This window comes from Anomaloglossus baeobatrachus, chromosome 1 (assembly GCF_048569485.1).
Source record: "Anomaloglossus baeobatrachus isolate aAnoBae1 chromosome 1, aAnoBae1.hap1, whole genome shotgun sequence".
NCBI classification, from domain to species: Eukaryota; Metazoa; Chordata; class Amphibia; order Anura; family Aromobatidae; genus Anomaloglossus; species Anomaloglossus baeobatrachus.
This window is the reverse complement of record NC_134353.1, coordinates 665,509,024-665,524,598: the sequence shown is the minus strand read 5'-3', so window position 1 is coordinate 665,524,598 and position 15,575 is coordinate 665,509,024. Positions and strand designations below refer to the sequence as shown.

Here is a 15,575-nt window from a genome sequence, read left to right as displayed (position 1 = left end):
TGTGTTAAGACTTAGGGGTACTTTGCACACTACGACGTCGCAAGCCGATGGTAGCGATGCCGAGCGCAATAGTCCCCGCCCCCGTCGCAGCTGCGATATCTTGTGATAGCGGCCATAGCGAACATTATCACTGTGGCAGCTTCACATGCACTTACTTGCCCTGCGACGTCGCTCTGGCCGGCGAACCGCCTCCTTCCTAAGGGGGCAGGTCGTGCGGCATCACAGCAACGTCACACGGCAGGTGGCCAATAGAAGCAGAGGGGCGGAGATGAGCGGGACATAAACATCCCACCCACGTCCTTCCATCCTCATTGCAGCCGGGACGCAGGTAAGACAATGTTCCTCGCTCCTGCGGCTTCACACACAGCGATGTGTGCTGCCGCAGGAACGAGGAACAACATCGTAACATCGGTCCTTACAAAATTATGGAAATGACCGATACTACAGCGATAATACGATTTCGACGCTTTTGCGCTCGTTAATCGTATCAAAAACGATTTACACATTCCGATATCGACAGCGACGCCGGATGTGCGTCACTTTCATTTTGACCCCACCGACATCGCAGCTGCGATGTCGTAGTGTGCAAAGTACCCCTTAGTGTAAAGCTCAGAGTTTCTTGCTGCCCAACCTGCTTTGGAGTTTCACAGGAAATATTCTTTAAAGAGCTGTCTGGGAACCATAGCCTGAAACAAGACTAGTACGGCTCTGCCCCTAGCTATATCCTCCCAGCAATGCTTCAGGTTATGGACAGATCTCCACCTTGCATGTACATAGGGAGAGACATGTCAATCACCTGGACTAGCGCTGGGAAGAGCCAGCCAGAAACTATAGCCAGAGACAATACTACTACAGCTCCGTAGACAAGCCTCCAGAGACCAGACTAAGCCAGAGCATATCAGATAATAATATACCTGGATGTAATTGTGCAGCTATCCTGCAATTCATGCTGCCCGCGGTATAGGCAGCATGAATTTCCCAACAAGTTACCTTTTCTTTAAATGTAAAATTACTTTACCTTGGAAGTTGTAAAAGGCTTCTGTGAAGATCTGAAGCCATGGGTTGTATTAATCACCTAGGCAGGTTAACGTTACAAATTTTTTTATTTACAATAGTGCTTATTCTCCTCCCAGATGACGGATATCTAGTTGCAGAAAGTATGCAGAAAGTTCTAAAAGTTCAGTCTGAAAAGATGTGTATTGGGGAAGCCCCTGGCAGAGAGGATCAAAGAAGCACAGCCCCCTGCCAGATACAGGGCAGTGAATCCTACTGTAGGCCTGATAACTTCTCAGTGGAGGCCAACTAGAATCACAGTGTTACAACCCCTTCCAATTGTGTACAGACAAGTGACCTTAAACTGACAAGCAAGCAAATCTCTAACAAAACACAACAATACAATCAACATAACTAGCGCTCTGCTCTGGAAAAAGTCCAATAGTCTTTACTTTGTGCTAGCTCCTCATGCTCCTTATGCTCCTCCTCCACTTTTTCAGCATGGCAAGGGCTGAGCTCCAGTTCTTAAGCTTGACTATGCTACTTCTTCTCGCTGCAATAACCGGGGTTAGGGACTTCCTCAGTTTGTCTCAATAGGCCATCAGTGTTGCTGTGGTCTGTCTCCTTTTTGTGAGAAATGGTAAAGACTAATGGTTGTGATGCCAGGCTCCATCGTAACAATCGCCTATTCTCCCCCGCCTGCCAGTGTAGCCAGGTCAATGGATTGTGGTCCGTTACAATGGTACAGTGCCTTGCAAAAGTATTCGGCTCTCTTGAATTTTTCAACCTTTTCCCACATTTCAGGCTTTAAACATAAAGATAAAAATTTTACTGTTATGGTGAAGAATCAACAACAAGTGGGACACAGTTCTGAAGTTGAATGAAATTTATTGCTTATTTTAAACTTTTTTAAAAAATATATAACTGAAAATTGGGGCATGCAATATTATTTGTCCCCTTTAAGTAAATACTCTGTAGCGCCACCTTTTGTTGTGATTACAGCTGCAAGTTGCTTGGGGTAAGTGTCTATCAGTTTTGCACATCGAGAGACTGAAATTCTTGCTCATTCTTCCTTTGCAAATAGCTCGAGCTGAGTGAGGTTAGATGGAGAGCATTTTGTGAAAAGTAGTTTTCAGCTCTTTCCACAGATTTTCGATTGGATTCAGGTCTGGATTTTGACTTGGCCATTCTAACACCTGGATACATTTATTTGTGAACCATTCCATTGTACTTGGATTATTGTCTTGTTGGAAGATAACTCCGTTCCAGTCTCAGGTCTTTTGCAGACTCCGACAGGTTTTCTTCAACAATGGTCCTGTATTTGGCTCCATCCATCTTCCCATAAATTTTAACCATTTTCCCTGTGCCTGCTGAAGAAAAACAGGCCAAAACCATGATGCTGCCACTACCATGTTTGACAGTGGGGATGGTGTGTTCAGGGTGATGAGCTATGTTGCTTTTACGCCAAACGTATCGTTTGGTATTGTGCCCAAAAGTTTGATTTTGGCTTCATCTGACCAGAGCACCTTCTTCCACATGTTTATTCCACTTTTTATAGATATCTTTGAGAAATGGCTTTCTCCTTGCCACTCTTCCATAAAGGCCAGATTTGTGAAGTGTTCGACTCATTTTTGTCCTATAGACAGACTCTCTCACCTCAGCTGTAGATCTCTGCAGTTCATCCAGAGTGATCATGGGCCTCTTGGCTGAATCTCTGATTAGTCTTCTCCTTGTTTGAGATGAAAGTTTGGATGGACGGCCGGGTCTTGGTAGATTTGCAGTGGTATGATACTTCTTCCATTTCAATATGATCGCTTGCACAGTGTTCCTTGAGATGTTTAAAGTTTTGGAGATCTTTTTTTAACCAAATCCTGCTCTAAACTTCTCCACAACAGTATCACGGACCTGCCTGTTGTGTTCCTTGGTCTTCATGATGCTATCTGTGCTTTAAACAGAACACTGAGACTATCACAGAGCAGGTGCATTTATATGAAGACTTTATTACACACAGGTAGCTTATCTTTATCATCATCAGTCATTTAGGAAAAAATTGAATAATTCAGAGATCCTCATGAACTTCTGGAGTGAGTTTGCTTCACTGAAAGTAAATGGGACGAATAATATTGCACGCCCCACTTTTCAGTTATTTATTTTTTAAAAGAGTTTAAATAAAGAAACAAATTTCATTCAACTTCACAACTGTGTCCCACTTGTTGTTGATTCTTCACCATAACATTAAAATCTTTATCTTTATGTATGAAGCCTGAAATGTGGGAAAAGGTTGAAAAATTCAAGGGAGACGAATACTTTTGCAAGGCACTGTAAATTTTCTCCCATACACATAGGGTAACCTTTTCTTTAGTGCCCAGACAATGGCCAGGCATTTCTTTTCTATGTTGGCATAAGCTTTCTCTCTGTCTACCAGTTTCTGTCACTGGGTGTTCCTGCTCTGTGCCACCCACCTGACTAAGCACAGCACCCAACCCACTGTCTCATGCATTAGACTGCACCAGGAATCTCTTGGTATAATTGGCCGTAGCCAGCACAGGGGCCCCTAAAAGGGCTTGTTTGAGCTGCATAAAAGCCTGTTCACATAGGTTGATCAATTCTATCTGTCTTTGGAATTTCTTTTTTTGTCAGGTAAGTCAGGGGCTGGCTTTACTATGGTACTGTAGACCGGGAGGAATTTTCAGTAATACCCTGTGGTACCTACGAATGCTTGTGCTTGCTTTTGGTTGCTGAGCCGGGGCCACTGAGTTATTGTTTCCCCTTTGGCAGGTCAGGCTTAATCCTACCACCCTCTACTCAGTGTCCTAGGTACTGGACCTCAGTCATCCCCATTTGGTATTTGTTCACCCGAATGGGTAACCCAGCTTGCTGAATGCTCTAGAGTATCTCCCTTACAAGCTGCAGGTGTTCCTCCCACGTCTACCTGAATATGGTAATATCATCCAGTTAAGCCTCGGAGAACTCTTGACAGCCTGCAAGCATGACATCCACCATTCGCTGAAAGGTACCTGGCACATTTGGCATTCTGACTGGCATGACTGAGATGTAGGGTAGACATGAATGTTGCTCCCCCAAACAGGTCTAACAGATCATATACAGTATTCGGGGCATGGGGTTAGCATCAGTGACAGTTATTTTGTTCAGCCTCCGGAAGTCCATACAGAACCTTGTGCTTTGGTCCTATTTAGGGACAAGGATTGCGCTGGCCGCCCAGGGACTGCATGAGGGTATCATCATTTCCAATTGTAACATTTCATCCACTTCCTTCTGAATTATCTGCTGAACGTTGGGGGCAACTCAATAAAGCAGCTGCCAAATTGGTCTTGCTTGGTTCGGACAGGTTGGTTAGAGAAGAGTTCACGATAATGGTCTAATAACAACCATAGTTGACTGCATTGGGTTGGGATGAGGTGATCCTCTAAGGCAGGGGTCTCAAACTCGGCTGGGTGTATGGGTCGAACAGAGGAAAAAAAATAATTTGGGGGGGCCGCATTCTTTGCAGGATAAAGTGACATTTTTATTGGTACCATATACAGTTAGGTCCAGAAATATTTGGACAGTGACACAAGTTTTGTTATTTTAGCTGTTTACAAAAACATGTTCAGAAATACAATTATATATAATATGGACTGAAAGTGCACACTCCCAGCTGCAATATGAGAGTTTTCACATCCAAATCGGAGAAAGGGTTTAGGAATCATAGCTCTGTAATGCATAGCCTCCTCTTTTTCAAGGGACCAAAAGTAATTGGACAAGGGACTCTAAGGGCTGCAATTAACTCTGAAGGCGTCTCCCTCGTTAACCTGTAATCAATGAAGTAGTTAAAAGGTCTGGGGTTGATTACAGGTGTGTGGTTTTGCATTTGGAAGCTGTTGCTGTGACCAGACAACATGCGGTCTAAGGAACTCTCAATTGAGGTGAAGCAGAACATACTGAGGCTGAAAAAAAAGAAAAAATCCATCATAGAGATAGCAGATATGCTTGGAGTAGCAAAATCAACAGTCGGGTACATTCTGAGAAAAAAGGAATTGACTGGTGAGCTTGGGAACTCAAAAAGGCCTGGGCGTCCACGGATGACAACAGTGGTGGATGATCGCCGCATACTTTCTTTGGTGAAGAAGAACCCGTTCACAACATCAACTGAAGTCCAGAACACTCTCAGTGAAGTAGGTGTATCTGTCTCTAAGTCAACAGTAAAGAGAAGACTCCATGAAAGTAAATACAAAGGGTTCACACCATTCATCAATTCCAAAAATAGACAGGCCAGAGTTAAATTTGCTGAAAAACACCTCATGAAGCCAGCTCAGTTCTGGAAAAGTATTCTATGGACAGATGAGACGAAGATCAACCTGTACCAGAATGATGGGAAGAAAAAAGTTTGGAGAAGAAAGGGAACGGCACATGATCCAAGGCACACCACATCCTCTGTAAAACATGGTGGAGGCAACGTCATGGCATGGGCATGCATGGCTTTCAATGGCACTGGGTCTCTTGTGTTTATTGATGACATAACAGCAGACAAGAGTAGCCGGATGAATTCTGAAGTGTACCGGGATATACTTTCAGCCCAGATGCAGCCAAATGCCGCAAAGTTGATCGGACAGCGCTTGATAGTACAGATGGACAATGACCCCAAGCATACAGCCAAAGCTACCCAGGAGTTCATGAGTGCAAAAAAGTGGAACATTCTGCAATGGCCAAGTCAATCACCAGATCTTAACCCAATTGAGCATGCATTTCACTTGCTCAAATCCAGACTTAAGACGGCAAGACCCACAAACAAGCAAGACCTGAAGGCTGCGGCTGTAAAGGCCTGGCAAAGCATTAAGAAGGAGGAAACCCAGCGTTTGGTGATGTCCATGGGTTCCAGACTTAAGGCAGTGATTGCCTCCAAAGGATTCGCAACAAAATATTGAAAATAAAAATTTTTTTTTGGGTTTGGTTTATTTGTCCAATTACTTTTGACCTCCTAAAATGTGGAGTGTTTGTAAAGAAATGTGTACAATTCCTACAATTTCTATCAGATATTTTGTTCAAACCTTCAAATTAAACGTTACAATCTGCACTTGAATTCTGTTGTAGAGGTTTCATTTCAAATCCAATGTGGTGGCATGCAGAGCCCAACTCGCGGAAATTGTGTCACTGTCCAAATATTTCTGGACCTAACTGTATATATTTTTATTTACACAGCTTTGGATCACTGATTTTGAACATTTTTCATTTGTTTATTATAACAAATGTGTATATTCTTTGTTTAAATATATATATAAAAAAAAAAATTTTGATGGTAAAAAAAATATCGTGCCTTATTTTGAGTTTTTTGTTTTTTTTTTTACATTTTATCCCTTTCTTGTAACTAATAGTGTTACAGTTAGCATTATATAGAAATTTTGGCCAACATCTTTTATTAATGTTCCCCATCTTGTTGTAAGGTGCCCATCCTTGTCCCCTTGTAGTATTGTGCCCCATCCTAGTCCCCATCCTACAGTAATGTGCTCATCCTTGTCCCCATCCTATACTAATGTTTCCCCTCCTAGTCAACATCCTACAGTAATGTACTGATCCTTGTCCCCATCCTATACTAATGTTTCCCCTCCTAGTCAACATCCTACAGTAATGTACTGATCCTTGTCCCCATCCTATAGTAATGTCCCCCATCCTTGTCCCCATCTTGTAGTAATGTGTCTCATTCTTGTCCCCATCCTATAGTAATGTCCCCAACCTATAGTAATGTCCCCATCCTGTAGTCATGTGTCCATCCTTGTCCCCATCTTATAGTAATGTTTCCCATCCTTGTCCACTTGTAGCAATCTTCCTATCCTGTAGTAATGTCCCCATCCTATAGTAATGCGCCAACCTTATCCCCATCCTATAGTAATGTCCCCATCCTATAGTAATGTCCCTATCCTATAGTAATGTCCCCAGACTTATCCCTATCCTATAGTAATGTTTCCCATCCTTGTCCCCTTGTAGTAATGTCCCTATCCTGAATTACTGTGCCCATCCTCGTCCCCATCCTTTAGTAATGTCCCCATCCAATAGTATTGTGCCCATCCTTGTAATGTACCCATCCTTTAGTAATGTCCCCAGCCTTGTCCCTATTCTATAGTAATGTGCCCATCCTGTAGTAATGGGTCGGGGGGGACAGTGGCGGCGGCGGCTGAAAGGGGGCAGTGGCTCTATAATTTACCGATCGCTCTCCTCAGCTTCCACAGATGCCAGAATGAAGCTGAGGGGAGCGGTCTCTGGCCCCAGATCCACAGTGATTGGAGAGATCGTTCACAAGGCCGGTCTCTCCAATCAGAGTTGGAGGCGGGTGAAACAGAAATCACCCAGCTCCAGCCAATGATCAGTGCTATAGCTGCACTGATCATGGCTGGATTTCAATGTTTTAACTATTTTCAATGGTTGAAACATTACAGTGGCTGTGATTGGCTGAGCGGCGTTTGTCAGCCAATCACATCCTCCGTAGGTCCGGGGAGGAGACACCACCCCTCCTGAGGTCAGGCAGAGGTCCCCTCCTCCCCGAATGTAAGGTATTTGAAGCTATCGCAGCCACCGGAGGTTCGGGGCTGCGATTTTGCCATGACGTACTGCGTACGTCATGGGTCCTTAAGTACCAGGGAGCCATGACGTAGACAGTACGTTAATGTGCCGTCCTTCACATACACACACACAAAAAAAACCAACAAAAAATGCACCATTCTTGTCACCTGTCCCGCGTTTCCTCGGCTGCCTCATCTCTGCTTCTTGCTGTCTGCAGGCCCATACCCCCGGTGACTATCACGGCCGGTGCAGGGGCAGTATCCACTGTCAGCGATTTATGTTATGGAGTCTGAGCGCAGCGCCGGCAAAACATTCATCTGACATAAAGCACAGACAGTGGTTGCGGCCCCTGCACCGGTCGCCGCACAAAGCAGTCTGAGGGGCCGCATGTGGACCTTTGCTCTAAGGTGACATGCTCCATCCCTTTCCTGTCTTTAATCTTGTAATCCCTATCATAGTTAGTTTTCTGTTGCCCTTGTTCCTCCTCTAAGTTTACCCATACGAAGATGGGTGTATTCTTCCTCGCAACAACCTCACATACTGGAGCACTGGTTCCCACCCCAGATGCGGACCGGTCTACCCAGTGTATTTGCATCACGTTCAGCAGGCCCCAAGGCTGCTTGCCATATAGGAGTTTGAATGGGCAAAAAACAGTAGAAGCCTACAGCACCTCTCTAAATACAAACAGGAGCTGTAGCAGAGGTCCTTCCCCGTTCATCTCCCACCTCTGCCTCCAAGTAGGCACAGATCAACTGTCTCAAAGTCTCTCAAAAGTCCGTTCATGTGTGGGAGGTATACGGAGGTGAACACTGGCCGGACCCTGGCCTGGCATTACATGGCACACAATACCTCCCTTGTGAATTGCGTTCCCTGATCTGACACAGTGTCAGGGCCAGGTGGACGGGCAGACCCAGGAGGTGGATCCACTGGGCCGAACTCCTAGATGGTGGTAAGGGGTCCGGTAGCTGGAGCACTATAGACAGCAGAACAGTCCGTGCACACGAGGATAACGGAGAAGTCCCTGGGACCACGGAGTCACTGGTGGTAGTCCGGGTGACGCAGCTCAGGTTCGGAAGCCGAGATGATGTCAAGCGGGGTCCGGAACCTTTGGAGCGAGATGACGGGTCACCGCAGGGATCCGAGATGGTACGGACTGTCAGGATGGCAGATGGACAGCGTTCGGGGTTCGGGATTCGGTCAGGACCGGATGGCGAGGCAGGCACGGCTCTACAAGAGAGATAGGTGAGTATATCACAAAAACACCAGGAGACCTGACTCCTAGCTTAGGAAACACGAAGATCAGGCCCCGCCCCCTTGGACAATAAACCCCTTTATACCCTGTACCTGTTTTGCATCATTTCCTGTTAATGGACGCTGGCCCTTTAAGAAAGGGTCAGTGACCGCGCGCGCGCCCTAATGCGCATGCGCGCGGCCCGGGTGCCAGAAGCCAGGGAAGGAAGCTGAGAGGAGGACGCAGGGGAGCCAGCCAGGACCTGGGAAGCCGTCGGGCGCCGGGAGCGGAGACCAGGGGGCCTGGGAAGGACGGGCACCGGAGGCTGGAGAGCGGGGAGCGTGGCAGGTGAGCCGGGGAGCGGAGCTGAGGACCCGGGGAGCGGAGCAGAGGACCCGGGGAGGGGAGCCGAGGATCCGGGGAGCGTGACAGTACCCCCCCCACGCCCCCCTCCCCGCAACATGAAGGCACGGATCAGAGGAGTGCCCACGTTCTCCCTGGGCTCCCAGGACCTATCCTCAGGACCATACCCCTCCCAGTCCACCAGGAAGAACTGTCGACCCCGTACGGTCTTCATGGCCACGATATCCCTTACCGCATAGATGTCGTCATCGGCAATAGGTGGAGGAGCCGGACTGGCAGCAGCGGAGAAGGGACCAAGGACAACCGGCTTGAGCAGGGAGACGTGGAATGAGTTGGGTATCCTCATCGTGGCCGGGAGCTGTAACTTGTAGGAGACCTCATTGATCTTGTTGAGGACTTTAAACGGCCCGATGTAGCGAGGACCCAGCTTGTATGATGGTATCTTCAAGCGGACGTACTTGGAAGCAAGCCAGACGAGATCTCCAGGAGAGAAACACGGAGGGTCCAGACGTCTCTTGTCTGCGTGTCGTTTCATCCGTAGGGAAGCACGCCCAAGGGACGCCTTGACAGAGTCCCAAATGGTTGCAAAGTCACGGGCTACAGTATCAGCAGCAGGGACATCCGAAGAAGGGGATACCGGCAATGGGACGGAGGGCTGGAGTCCGTAAACGACATGGAAGGGAGAGCTGGAGGACGACTCACTGATGTGGTGGTTATGGGAGAATTCAGCCCAAGGAAGAAGCGTGGACCAGTCGTCGTGATGGGCGTTGACATAGTGACGTAAAAAAGAGGTCAAGATTTGATTGACCCTCTCCACTTGGCCATTAGACTGAGGATGGTATGCAGATGAAAAGTCCAGAGTCACTCCCAGATGTTTGCAGAGAGCCCTCCAGAAGCGGGAGGTGAACTGAGTTCCTCTGTCGGATACGATGTGTAATGGAAAGCCATGCAAGCGGAAGATGTGATGTATATAGGCATCCGCGAGTTCTTGAGCAGAGGGCAGTCCTGCCATAGGGACGAAATGAGCCATTTTAGAGAACCGATCCACCACGACCCATATGACTGTGTGCCCGGAGGACAATGGCAAGTCCGTAATAAAGTCCATCGCTATGTGTTGCCACGGAACTGAGGGTATCGGCAGAGGCAGAAGACGGCCATATGGCAGGTGTTTGGGCGTCTTGTTCCTGGCACAAGAGGAGCAGGCAGAGACAAAAGCAGCGACGTCCGTGCGAAGGGATGGCCACCAGTAGTGACGTACAATCGCACTCCAAGTTCTCTTCTGACCAGCATGACCGGCTGTTTTCGAGGCATGACCCCAGTGTAACACTTTTTGCCTGTCAGTCTCAGAGACATAGGTCTTCCCGGGCGGTATCTGGGCCAGGGTGACAGGGGCCACCGGAATGATTTTGCTAGGACAGATGATGGGTTGGGTAGTCTCTTCCTCCTGCTCCATGGGCATGAAAGACCTGGACAAGGCATCAGCGCGTACATTCTTGTCCGCGGGTCGGAAATGGAGCTGGAAATCAAACCTGGCAAAGAATAAGGACCACCTGGCTTGCCATGGGTTCAGTCGCTGAGCGGACCGTAGGTATTCCAGGTTCTTGTGGTCCGTGTAAATAATCACGGGGTATACTGCTCCTTCCAGAAGGTAGCGCCATTCCTCCAGAGCCAGTTTGACTGCCAAGAGCTCTCGGTCACCGATGGTGTAGTTGCGTTCAGGCGCTGAGAAGCTCTTGGAGAAGAATCCGCAAGTCACCATCTTCCCGGAGGAGGACTTCTGCATGAGCACTGCTCCGGCTCCTGAGGAGGAGGCATCCACCTCCAAGGTGAACTGGCGGTTTAACTCCGGACAGTGGAGTACAGGAGAGGAGGCAAATGCCCGCTTCAGAGAGCCAAACGCGGCGTCGGCCGCCGGGGACCAGTCCTTGGGATTAGCCTCTTTCCTGGTCAAAGCGGAGAGAGGAGCAGTCAGAGCAGAGAAGTGAGGGATGAACTGGCGGTAGTAGTTGGCGAATCCCAGGAAGCGTTGGATTGCCTTCAGTCCAGAAGGAGGAGGCCAGTTGAGAATGGAGGAGACCTTCTTTGGATCCACCTGCAGTCCAGTATCAGAGATGATGTACCCCAGGAAGGGGAGAGAAGACTGCTCAAAGACACACTTCTCGTACTTGGCGTACAGGCGATTCTCTCTCAGTCTTTGTAGAACCAGTTGTACGTTCTCTCTGTGGGTCTGGAGGTCCGGTGAGAAGACAAGGATGTCATCCAGATACACTACTACACAGACGTAAAGAAGGTCCCGGAAAACGTCGTTCACCAGTTCTTGAAAGACGGCTGGGGCGTTACACAGGCCGAAGGGCATCACGCAGTATTCATAGTGCCCATCGCGCGTATTGAACGCGGTCTTCCATTCGTCCCCAGAGCGGATGCGTACCAGATTGTAAGCACCCCGAAGATCCAGCTTGGTGAACACACGAGCTCCTCTAAGCCGGTCAAACAATTCGGGGATGAGCGGCAGAGGGTACTTGTTTTTTACGGTGATTTGATTCAAACCCCGGTAGTCTATGCATGGGCGTAAGTCGCCCTCTTTCTTCTTGACGAAGAAGAAACCTGCTCCAGCAGGAGAGGAGGATCTCCGAATGAATCCCCTTGCCAGGCTCTCTGTGATGTAAGTAGACATGGCCCTTGTTTCGGCTGGAGACAATGGATATATCCGTCCTCGTGGTGGTGTTGTTCCAGGGAGCAGGTCGATGGCACAATCGTAAGGACGATGTGGCAGAAGTACCTCGGATTCCTTTTTATCAAAGACGTCTGCAAAGGACCAATAGGCCGAGGGCAGCCCCGGTAGGTTCTCTGGAACCGGAGGTCGTCGGATGGGTTGTATAGTCTTCAGGCACTTCTCATGGCACGAAGAGCCCCATCGGGTGATTTCGCCAGTGCCCCAGCTGACTGACGGTTCGTGTGTCCGTAACCAGGGAAGTCCCAGCAGGATTTGATGGGACATGTGTGGGAGGACGTAGAAAGCGATGTTCTCGGTGTGCAGGGCACCGATACGCAGTTCCACCGGCTTGGTGATCCAGGAGATGGTGTCAGAGAGGGGTCTCCCATCCACAGAGGCTATCACGAGGGGCTTGTCGAGTGGAGTAACAGGCACCTGGTACTTGTCCACCGTGGCCTGCTGGATGAAATTGCCTGCTGCCCCGGAATCGAGGTATGCCTCAGCCGTGAACCGCGTCTCTCCCGTTGTCACTTGCACAGTCCACGTAACCGGGTCTGAGAGAGTCCCAGCACCTAGGGTGGCCTCTCCTACCAACCCTAGGCTTTGGAGTTTCCCGGCCTCTCTGGACAGGAGCGTAGCAGGTGTGTGTCCTCTCCGCAGTAAAAGCAGAGGCCCTTGGCGAGCCGCTCAGCTCGACGTTGTTCAGACTGCCACACTCTGTCGATCTGCATGGGCTCGTGAATGGGAACCCCAGCTGTCGATGACTGAAGTATGGCGGGCTTCTGCGGAGGAGAGGAATGCCGTACCGGACGTCTCTCATGGGACACTTCCTTGGATCGCTCCTGAAAACGAATGTCCACTCGAGTCGCTAGGGCGATCAGGGCATCCAGGGTGGTCGGTACGTCACGACCCGCCAGCTCGTCCTTAATTCGCCCCGAGAGTCCTTCCCAGAAGGCGGCGGTTAGGGCCTTTTTGTTCCACCCGAGTTCCGAAGCCAAGGTGCGAAACCGGATGGCGTATTGGCCCACCGTCAGAGTCCCCTGACGTAACCGGAGAAGAGACGAAGCGGACGCGGAGGCGCGTCCGGGCTCATCAAAGGTGCCACGGAATGCCTGCAGGAACTCCTGGATGTTCGTGGTCACAGGATCCCCCTTCTCCCACAAGGGGTTCATCCACGCCAGTGCCTCACCCTCTAGATGGGACATGATGAAGGCGACCTTGGCTTGATCGGAGGCAAACAAATGCGGCAGCTGCGTGAAATGAAGGGAGCATTGGTTTAAGAATCCCCTGCAGGTCTTGGGGTCTCCGGCGTACCGGGGTGGTGAGGCCAAACGAAGTCTGGAAGTATCTGAAGATGTCGCCACGGGAGCTGGAGCCGTGGACTGACTAGTGGAAGCCCGGGATGCTGAAGACGTAACTGCCGCTTGTAGCGTGTTCAGGCGGGCGTCCACAGAAGACATGAATTGCAGCATGCGGGTCTGAGTCTCACGCTGGCGTTGGAGTTCCTCCTGTACGGCTGCTAGTGCTGCAGCGGGATCCATGGCCTGATCTTACTGTCAGGGCCAGGTGGACGGGCAGACCCAGGAGGTGGATCCACTGGGCCGAACTCCTAGATGGTGGTAAGGGGTCCGGTAGCTGGAGCACTATAGACAGCAGAACAGTCCGTGCACACGAGGATAACTGAGAAGTCCCTGGGACCACGGAGTCACTGGTGGTAGTCCGGGTGACGCAGCTCAGGTTCGGAAGCCGAGATGATGTCAAGCGGGGTCCGGAACCTTTGGAGCGAGATGACGGGTCACCGCAGGGATCCGAGATGGTACGGACTGTCAGGATGGCAGATGGACAGCGTTCGGGGTTCGGGATTCGGTCAGGACCGGATGGCGAGGCAGGCACGGCTCTACAAGAGAGATAGGTGAGTATATCACAAAAACACCAGGAGACCTGACTCCTAGCTTAGGAAACACGAAGATCAGGCCCCGCCCCCTTGGACAATAAACCCCTTTATACCCTGTACCTGTTTTGCATCATTTCCTGTTAATGGACGCTGGCCCTTTAAGAAAGAGTCAGTGACCGCGCGCGCGCCCTAATGCGCATGTGCGCGGCCCGGGTGCCAGAAGCCAGGGAAGGAAGCTGAGAGGAGGACGCAGGGGAGCCGGCCAGGACCTGGGAAGCCGTCGGGCGCCGGGAGCGGAGACCAGGGGGCCTGGGAAGGACGGGCACCGGAGGCTGGAGAGCGGGGAGCGTGGCAGGTGAGCCGGGGAGCGGAGCTGAGGACCCGGGGAGCGGAGCAGAGCACCCGGGGAGGGGAGCCGAGGACCCGGGGAGCGTGACACACAGCCTTCTTTGGGAAACAAAACTAAATATCTCGACTAATTCATGGGCCACCATCTTTGCATCTATTCCCTTATTCCATGGAGAGCTACCACATCAGTGTACCTACCAGATGGCAAAATCCAGAACCTTTAGCATGTATCTCTTACCTGAGCAACTGACTCATGGCAGGGTGCCTATCAAATCCACCCCCACCCATTGAAAAGGTTCTGCTTTTAAAGGCATGGGTTGTAAAGAGAATCTACGCAAGAGGGGCTCCCACGCATTGACAGGTGTCACAGGAGCTTACAAGTTTTTTTTACTTCAAGGGACACCCTGGTGTCAGTGTTCTGGGATTTCCAGGTTGCGTCTGAATGATCTTGCCCTTTGTTAAAATGGAGTTTCTGTTCTGTATGTCTTACTTCTGGTTCATCTGCTTAAAGACCCGCCCATAAGCTTAGTCTAGTTGCTTGAGTATACTGCTTCCTGTCTGCTCCTGCTCAGCTGCTCTCGTTACTTGGTTGCCTTTCTGGATCCTTGTGAATTACGCACGGCTTCTTTGTAAGGCTGGTCTCAGATTAACTCCCGGCAGTATTGCTTCTAACAGCGGCTCGGACGTCCCAAGTGTAGGTAAGCGATGCTTACCGGTTAGATACATTGTGACTGTCTTTCCGGAACTTTACCTGTGTTTACTCTTTCTGCTAAGAATGGTGTTTGGACCTATTGAACTTTGCCAGGACCATTTGATACATTATTCGTGTGGATCAAAACCAGGGACTTATCACCCGGTCACACCGGTGTGAGGACTTGTGCCACAAACTTTGTTCATTCAGATCTACGTTACCTGGACTACTTCTTTACAGGACTATATTCGTAAGGACTGTGCTCAGCGTTATATACTGTGTTTGTTTCTGTGTGCTGTATACTGGATATATATTGTTGGCAGTGTATTATAGAAGTTCCTTGCACCAAGAACCCATCTCTGCTCTTCATTGCCCTAAGCGATCAGAATCTTCAATTTCATACAATAGTGTTACACCTGGGCCAGAAGAACCTGCTCGTAACCCTGCGTTGGGTCTTCTTAACTCCCTGGTGTCCCTCTAATGGAATTTCGTAGGCTAAGAACAGGATCTCCCTTCTGTATTTCTCCAGCACATCCAACTGCTTGGTATCCGGTGTCTTGTGTCACCTGATACATAAATTAATTTTCCCATATAACATGGACCCCCTCTTCCTGTGTCCTCTCTTTGGCCGCTGCACTACTCAACCCCCCTAGCAATGGGTCTCTCTACACCACCTTCATTTTGTCAGTTATCTCCCCCAGGTCACATTCCGTCACAGTAACAGGCATTGTGTTTTGTGCATTACTCAACACTGACGGGTAGTCATCAGGTCTAGATTGCTCTGTTC

At 49.5% G+C, this 15,575-nt stretch overlaps 1 protein-coding gene across 2 annotated transcripts in view; it reads left to right on the top strand.

Annotated features, from left to right (window-relative positions):
• SDSL (serine dehydratase like) overlaps positions 1-15,575 on the top strand; it is a 207,488-nt gene that overhangs the window by 176,433 nt on the left and 15,480 nt on the right. The window lies entirely within an intron of this gene.